This window comes from Hydra viridissima, unplaced genomic scaffold (assembly GCF_058129835.1).
Source record: "Hydra viridissima isolate aposymbiotic clone 2 unplaced genomic scaffold, HvirCarnegie_v1 scaffold_1, whole genome shotgun sequence".
NCBI lineage: Eukaryota > Metazoa > Cnidaria > Hydrozoa > Anthoathecata > Hydridae > Hydra > Hydra viridissima.
Window position 1 is genome coordinate 29,148,021 of NW_028324300.1, and position 8,612 is coordinate 29,156,632.

At 32.0% G+C, this 8,612-nt stretch overlaps 1 pseudogene; it reads left to right on the plus strand.

Moving 5' to 3' along the window:
• The first annotated feature begins 5,729 nt into the window (after nucleotides 1–5,729).
• Nucleotides 5,730–8,157, plus strand: LOC149894377 (uncharacterized; annotated as a pseudogene).
• Nucleotides 8,158–8,612: the final 455 nt, after the last annotated feature.

Sequence of the window (8,612 nt, forward strand, 5' to 3'; positions counted from 1 at the left end):
TAAAACTTTTAAAATACTTTATATTTAGGATAGCAAAAACGTAACGAAATACTTCCCGGAAGTTGTGTGAAATGTGCTTCTCTTATGTACGGATAAAGCGAATTAGATATTCTTAGATTGCCTATAACATTGCCAATATGGAATACATTTTTCGATTTTATTTAAAGGGTTTTTAAAGAAATTTAATGACTCTCTGATAGTTGAAACTTCGACATTTTTTTGAAAGTGCCGATGACATTGTACATTTGATCAATGGTCCTTAGATTAGTGGGTGTCTTTTTTACTAAAACAACTAGACTCATAATACTTCGATTTTCTATATTCGCCTTCCTCGCTATAAGTTCCTAGCCTCCAAGTGTTTTGATTAGTAGCGAGTAAAGTTAGAACGATCTAAAACATGTCTACGGTGTCACTGTATCTCACGATGGCTGTACTTCGTTTACCAATGATAAATACTTCTCACTGACAGAACACTTCGAGAAAATCGGGAAACAAACACATGTTCGAAAACAGTTAGACTGCATTGCTCATATACTTCATAATATTTTAAAGAGAGTAAGTGGCGAAGAAAAAAAAGTCAAACTGGCACCTCACTGCATCTTAAGCAGTCAAAGATAGCCCCGATGAGTGGTAGCCAGAGCTTGTGAGTCTCCTGCGAAATATGTGCGACCTAACAGTTAATGCTCATCAGTCAACAATGCTCAAACGGTGCCTTAGGAGGGTAGTTTCAAGAAACTGATATAATCCGCCCGAACCAGTTGGAACTCGAAGTGTGTCACCATAAAATCAGTCATGGAAATCATACCGGTACCTGCTCCTTCTTGCTGGGTGCTCAAGACAAGACCTTGATGCAACAGTACTACCAGGAAATGTTCAGAAATTGATTCCAACACCAGACGAGTTCGAAAAACTGGAGATCTTCAAACTCTTGAAAGAGATTCGACAGATCAGCAAAAAAATTAACCGCCAACAATGACCCCACCATTCATTTTTGGTTCCAAAACTTCACCATCTACAAGAATTAGTGGATCACAAGTGAAAAATTATTTAAAAAAAAGTATTAGTCAAAAGTTTAACTGGGTGTAGTCTTTTTTTGTTCAAGTTCCCAATGCACCATTAGAAGTGCCAATTGTCAAATCTTAGATTTAAAGCTGCTAATATTAATAAACGCTGCTTATGATCTGAAGTAATACAATCAGTTGCAACTAATAAAAAAAATGCGAGTAGTTTTGAATAATTGCGAACAGTTGCGAAAATGTAAATATTTGTAAATATCAGGATACAAACTCAGTAAAAATTGGTTAAAGTAGAAAAAATCTGACTATTTTCCTTTAAAGTCAGTCTTTTTTGTCCATAAAAGTCAGACTTTCCTCTTTTTTAGACCAATGCGCCAAGTTATTGAAAGCGAAGTTCTTGAAAGCCAATTTCGAAGGAGCTAATATTAGTCGCAAAAAATTTCTCAAGGATCCTGAAGAAGCTGTCAAGGAGTTTTTGTCAAGTTTGTTTGGAGAAAGTGGGGAGGACAACTCCAAGTTTGAATCATTCCTATCGACGACGACCTTCGGCACGAACAATTCGGAAGCTTCTCTCTGAGCTTTATCCATCCAAAGAAGCAGAAGAAGAGCGCGAATGAATTGAAAGGAAAACATTTTGAGACAGTCTCTGCATAGATGGGAAAACCATTGAATTAACTGGGTGGCAAAATGGAATGTCTATTCAATTCTTTTCAAGGCTGGCTTTGCAATCTTGAGCATTCCTGGAAGATTAGCATCCACAGAGCGTTTGCTCAGCACAGTCAGCCTGATATCACGAAGGGAAGACTTGCATAAATCCTCTGAAAGCTAAGAAATTACTCTTCAACAGTACCAACTACTCTCAGTTTAAAAAAAAATTGTTACCCAAATTCTGCTCACAAACCAAAATCTCTTCAATTACTGCACGTGAGAAGCAGAATGATAATATTGAGGAAACTCCTGGTGATGCAAGTAACGTTTTGGACATGCAACGCATTAAAGAAGGCAAAGAACTTCTCGTAAATAATTTTTAAACCTTGATTCTAATTGTTCGAAAAGTTCATCTCAAACTTGTATGCTTATTTTGTAATAAGGGGAAGGTAAAAACTCAAAAGATGATAAGTTTACTTCATTTTCATGGCAAGTCGTATGAAGTTTTAAAAATTTAAAAAATTTTTCAGAAACTTTTGAAACCCAGATATTGATGAAGCCAAATAGCAAAATTAAAAGTTTGCTGAAAATGTATAAAAAAGAGAGCAGAAAACCAGGAACGCGGAATTTTACCAACTTGATAATCCAACTGCATAAAAAAGAGAACATTTACTCCAGAAAGATGGAGATTTTTACAATCATCAGGTAGCAACAAATGATAGAGTTGGCAACTACACTACAATTGAAAATACAAATGAAATTCAAGCTAGAAAGCCAAAGTTAGTTAAACCGAAAATCAGTGATGGTGAACAAAATTTATACACTGAAGAAGAAAAACAAGGTTCTACCATTGGTTTTGAAATTTTAGAAGCTCCAACAATACCTGGATACAAATGAAGACACACAGTCTCAGAAATATGCAGGCTATATGTGCCTGCTATATCCTTTGAATAACTGAGCAATCTTTGCTTTGATTATTTACTTAGTACTTCCAGAATTTCTTCAGTTAGTCGAAAGTCAGTTGTCATTTGACTTTATTAGTAGCACATGGACTGATGTGTGGCTTTCTTGCCAGTTTTATAATCAGGATACGTGGGATTATCTGTGAAAAGTTTTTAAAGATCACTCAATAAAGACTTTTAGGGGCATTTGAGCCGATCCCAGTTTCAACTTAACAGTAAAATGTTTGTGCAGAGTTTCATTCAGAATTTTCTTCATTTGAGCAAAAGTAACATAAAACTTCTTTTAACAAATGAGCACTGAAAAAACAAGTTTATTTGTTTTTTTATTAAAAAACGCTATTTTATACATGTTAATTGTATTAAGGGATAATACTTTTAAAAAGTTGACACTTACATTGGTGTTTTCTGGTTTATTTTATATAAAAACTCTACGAAAAAACTTGAGAATAGGTTTTTAAAAAATGTCATTTCCCTACATAACAAGTTCCCTCTAAGCAATTAATCCATTTGTTTTTTGGCTTTCCTATGCAGCTCCGAAGTTATTAAAAATTCCGAAAATGGAACTTTTCTAGAATTATTTCCACAACACTTCCCGATTCTCAAAAAATAGTTCATAAAAGAAGGGAGCTTAAAAAAAACCAACAACTTCAAGCGCATAATCATATAACTTCAAGCGCATAATCATACAACTTCAAGCGCATAATCATACAACTTTAAGCGCATAATCATACAAACGAATCTGAAAGTTATTTCCTAGAACTTTGTGCAGCCCATGGAGCTTGAGTCTGCTGAATATTTTTCTCATTACTTTGTAAACTTCTGTTCGCTTCCAACTACTGTTGCTAATGTTGAGAGATCTCTTAGCGAATAAAGAGTTTTTCTGTCAAAACTTATATGCATACAAAATTAGTTAAAAAAGAATTCGTGAATTTGCAAGTTGTAGAATTTAAGGGTTTTTGGCGAGGAGGCTTATTTTTTCTAAAAGAACTGGATGCACTTGCGGAGAAGAAAGTACCAGGAGTCATATAACAGATGGCGAAGGGAAATTTTTACTCAAAAAAAACATGTTAAGTTAATTTCAATTCAAGATTTATTTTGTATTTAAGTATTTAGTGAATAAAATCAGGCGTTGTTAGTTTTTTTTATTTTGAAATCACTAGTTTGAAAGGAAGAAAGTTATTAAATTTAGGCGATTCAAATTAGTTTTTATCCAAATGTTAAAAGTATTTTTTATCCTTTTAGCTGAATATGTATTCATTATAAAACGATAAATAGCTGTCATAAAAACTTGCCTTTAAATAAATTCAATAAAATCAATTGAATTTATTTAAAGGCAAGTTTTTATGACAGCTATTAAATAAATCTTTAAAATTAAAATCAAGATTCAATTATAGTTTATCTATAATAAGCTCATTTTATTTTTAATTTTTTTTTTGTGAGGGAGAGGGGGAGAGAGATTAGGATGAGAGGGTAGGTTAAAAATTGGGGCTTAAAAGTACATATATCAGGGGGCACTGTCAATGGCCCTGTATGAATTATCTTTTTTTTATTATTATTAAAGTTAAAGGGACAAATATTTAAAACTTGAACTTTTCTCAAGCGTTCGCATTGCGATTAAATTCTATTTCAATATTAAAATGAGTTTTAGCTGTATTAAGTTTCATTTAAACCTGAAAATGTTTGAACTTTTTAATGCAAACATTTTCAGATAAAAGTTTTACTACTTTTATATTTCAAAAACTGTTAATTGCTAAGTGAAAAGTTTCTTTAACAAAACGTTTGTTAAAGCAACTTAGATGGTAATTTGATTTGATTTTCTTTTTTAATAAGAATTTAATAAATAGTTTTAAAAATATAAATAACTTCAATGCATAACTTTAGTTCAGTAATTAGCATTTTTTAATTGTTTCATCTAAGTGTTTTTGGAATATTGATGAAAAAAGATTTGCTTGCATCTACACACGATGTAGCATCTGTAAACAAGAAGTATATTCGAAATTCAGATACTATTGGTCAATTTTATCTTAATCATGATCTACATCTTGGAGTATGTAAAATACTTTATAAGAAAAAACATGATGTTAAAGACTATAGCGGCGCTTGCGATGATGATAATAAAAATGATTCTTTTGACAAAGGCACCAAATCTGAAGTTATAAATGATGATTGTGAAGATGATATTGACTACAATGATTTACTTAAGAACTCACGCAAGTTGATAAAATACGTCAAACTATCACGTGTTTGAAACCGATTTCAATCAAAAATGAAGGCTCTACTTAAAATTAAAGTTCATCTTGATGTAAAAACTCGCTGGAACACTATGCCAATAATGCTTGAGCCAGTAATAAAGAAGGAGATGGCAATTCGAGAAATTTTATTAGAATTTAAGGCAGGTTAAAGTTTAGTCAATAATGAAGACTAAAATGCTAAAAATACGCATTGCAACAAATAAGCCCACATCTACGGATGTTGAAAGACTATTCTCCGTGTACACCAACTTTTGTTCAAAAATAAGACCACGACTCTCAGATAAATCGTTATCAGCTAGCTTGTTTTTGAAATACTATTATAAAAAATAAAGTTTATGTTAGGATATAAGTTATTGAAAAATATTGTGCTCTCACCTGCTTAATGCAAGGAAGATAAGTGGTAATAATAAAAGGGTGGATGGTAGTGGTTGGGTGGTGGTTGGGTAGTGGCGCATTGGTGTGGTTGTGCAAATTTCAAAAAGGGTAAAACAGCTTTTAACAGCAGTTTTTAATAATTCTAAAACTATAAAACAGTTTTTTTAAAAACCACTGTTTTTCAGAAACCTTTGTTAAAAGTGATAGTAAAAATTAATTATTGTAAAGAAGCATGTTGAAAGTGATATTTATTATTTTATTACTGTATGTGGGTGTTGTTAAATGTGGTATTTGTAACTTAATTATTGTTATTATTGTTAATGGGCAATTTATTGGTGCGTGCTCTCCACAGACCTCTTTTTTATTATATATTCTGTTGGTGGAGAAGCATAGACACTCTTGCTTTTGTACTAGTTTAAAAATATATTGTCTCTCCAAACGTTCAGTTAATTTTAATCCTCGAGATTTTACATGGCGCCCGATGAAAAACTATGAAGAGTTACCGAATTAAATGATTAAAGAAAGAAGTTTATGAAGAGTTAAGTAAAATTTGAGTTATTGAACATTGAAGTAAGTGGAGTTTGTTATTTGTGATATTGTTTGGGAAGAATTTGATAGAATTAGAATTTAATTGTTGAAGGTGTTGATTGTGACGAAAATTTGATTTTATTCTGAGTAGTTGTGCATATTTATTTAAAAATGGCAGCCGCATTAGGAAGGAAAGTAGCGAGAAGGAGAGCGTTACGAGTAAGTTTTGGAAATTTGTTGAGCGAAATAAGAGAGGAATTAGAGAGTGAGGAGTTAAACTATACAAAATTAATAGGTTTAAAAAATAATTTAAGCGAGAATTATGAGAGATTAAACAATATTGATGAGGAAATATTAAATAATTTAGATCAAGAGGAAATTGAAAATGATGTTTTGGAGAGTGCGAAAATAGTTGAGTGTTATCATGAGTTGATGGCTGGAGTGACACTAAAATTAAAAAGTATAAAAATAAATGACTCAGATAAAGATTCTGTTAAAAGTTTAAATAAATCAAAGCGTATTTTACCTAAGTTAGAATTGCCAGTTTTTAATGGGAATCCCTTAGATTGGCAGGGTTTTTGGGATCAATTTAATCTATCAATTCATAGGCATGAAGGTTTAAATGATATAGATCGATTTAATTATCTAAAAAAATATTTGTCTGGACAAGCATTGGCTACTATTTCGGGACTTTCACTCAGTTCAGAAAATTATAAAGAGGCAATTGAAATCTTGACTAATAGATACGGGAATACACAAGTTTTAGTTTCTGCACATGGATTCTTTGTTAAAAATAAGGAAAATTAAAGATTTAAATGATCTAGAAGAATTAAGAAAACTTTATAATGATATAGAGAGCTGCGTACGTAATCTTAGATATCTAAAAATTGAAACAGCAAGTTACGGCTGTTTGTTAATTCCTATCCTTAAGGAGAAACTGCCTGATGAACTTTTGATTTTAATTTCTAGAAAATTTGCTGGAGAGTTGTGGACTTTAGATAGACTTTTACAATAGTACAATGAAGAACTACAAGCTAAAGAGTGTTGTGCCAAATATCTTTTAAAATCAAATTATTATAAAAATGAACATAAAAATTTCAAATACGATTCTTTAAACAAAAATGCACAGCAAAATTCTTCTTATAATTATAGAAATAAAAATAACTTTACAACATCAGGTTTTCATACACAAATTAGAAGAGCACCAGAACAAAGAATTTTACAATGTGTATATTAGGCCGGATCATAAAAATTAATTTTTTTTAGAATTTGTGAAAAGTGGCGTGAATAAGTGTTGTTTAATATTTACAAAAAAAATATTTCTAAAGAATTGATTATACTTTGCATTTTTAAGTTTTAAGGTTTTATATGCTAAGTATATTTACTTTAGTACATGCATTAACTGAAACATGCATTTAACCCTAATACTAGATATAATCCCAAGGTTATGAAATTGAACCAAACCTATACCTACCTAACTAAATTAACCGTAATGATATGATTAACTCCAACGCTATTATAACTTTATATTATTATATTATTATTATTTTATTATTCTATTTTTATATGATTGTTTATTAATTTCTGCTTTTATCAACTGATTGCAGAATTTCTCCGTCTCATCTTGTATTTTTAGAAGTTAACTGAAATTCTGATATTTTATAAAATTGTAAAACAATAATGATTTCAAGATCTAAAGCTTCAAAGAATCGTCATATACTTTTTGGAGAAGGTTGTGAATTACCCAACTTTTGCTTGCCAACCCACAAGCAAGTAGGCAAAGCATACTTGTCTGAGAAGAATTATGAAACTGAACCACTACAGTCTGTTTGTAAGAGACTAGCAGAGAAACTTTCTCAGATATGGATTAAAGCATCAGTTCCTACTATAAGTCTTCGAGGCATAGAATTACAGCTGGAGAAGTACATAGGCAATGTTCAGAAAGTGATTTGATCAAAGTCTGCAACAATCAAACAAGATGAAATAGAAAAAGATCTTGACACATTATTTGACATTTGTTCGTGTAAATGCAAAGAACTTTCGTCTTGTTGCTGTCCAATGGTTCTGAAGGTGCCAGCAATTGAGCTTGACTTCCTAACTGATCAACGCACTATACGTGTTGGCAGAATAGCTGGAATCGACAAGAAGGAATCCGCACGTGCTGAGAGGCATTTAAAAAGAAAATCTGTTTCATTATCAAAGGAAGAGACTGCAGTTAAGTGCGCCAGAGTTGTTAAAGCATCTGATAATGAATCAGATAATGAAACAGACAACAATTCTGACACCGAAACTTATTCCCCTTCCGTATCAGATGTCGATACCGAAGTCACATCTACTCGTCTGAAAAACCGTTGTTTAAAAAATATTGCTCTATAAGCAGATGGTTTTGGCATATCAGATAGAGCAGTTGCCACGATTGTATCAGCAATTCTGGTTGATTTTGGTATAGAACATATGGGGCCAGTGGATCGGAATAAAATTCGCAGAGAACGAAAACTACTGAGAACATCCTGTAAAAATGCTGATTGTAGAATTACTGGATTGTATTTTGATGGAAGGAAAGATCAGACTTTAAAACTTGAGGGGGATAGGCAGACTGTGATTTCTGAGGAACATATTTCCATTTTATCAGAGCCAAATTCAAAGTATGTTGATCATTGTACGCCAACAAGTGGATTCAATAATTGATACTGTTGACTGCACGAACCTTGTTTGTATTGGTTCTGAAACAACTAACGTTAATACTGGTTTAAACTATGGAGTTATACGCAGAATGGAAATTGAACTTGGTCGACCACTGCACTGGTCCATTTGTCTTTTACATCTGAACG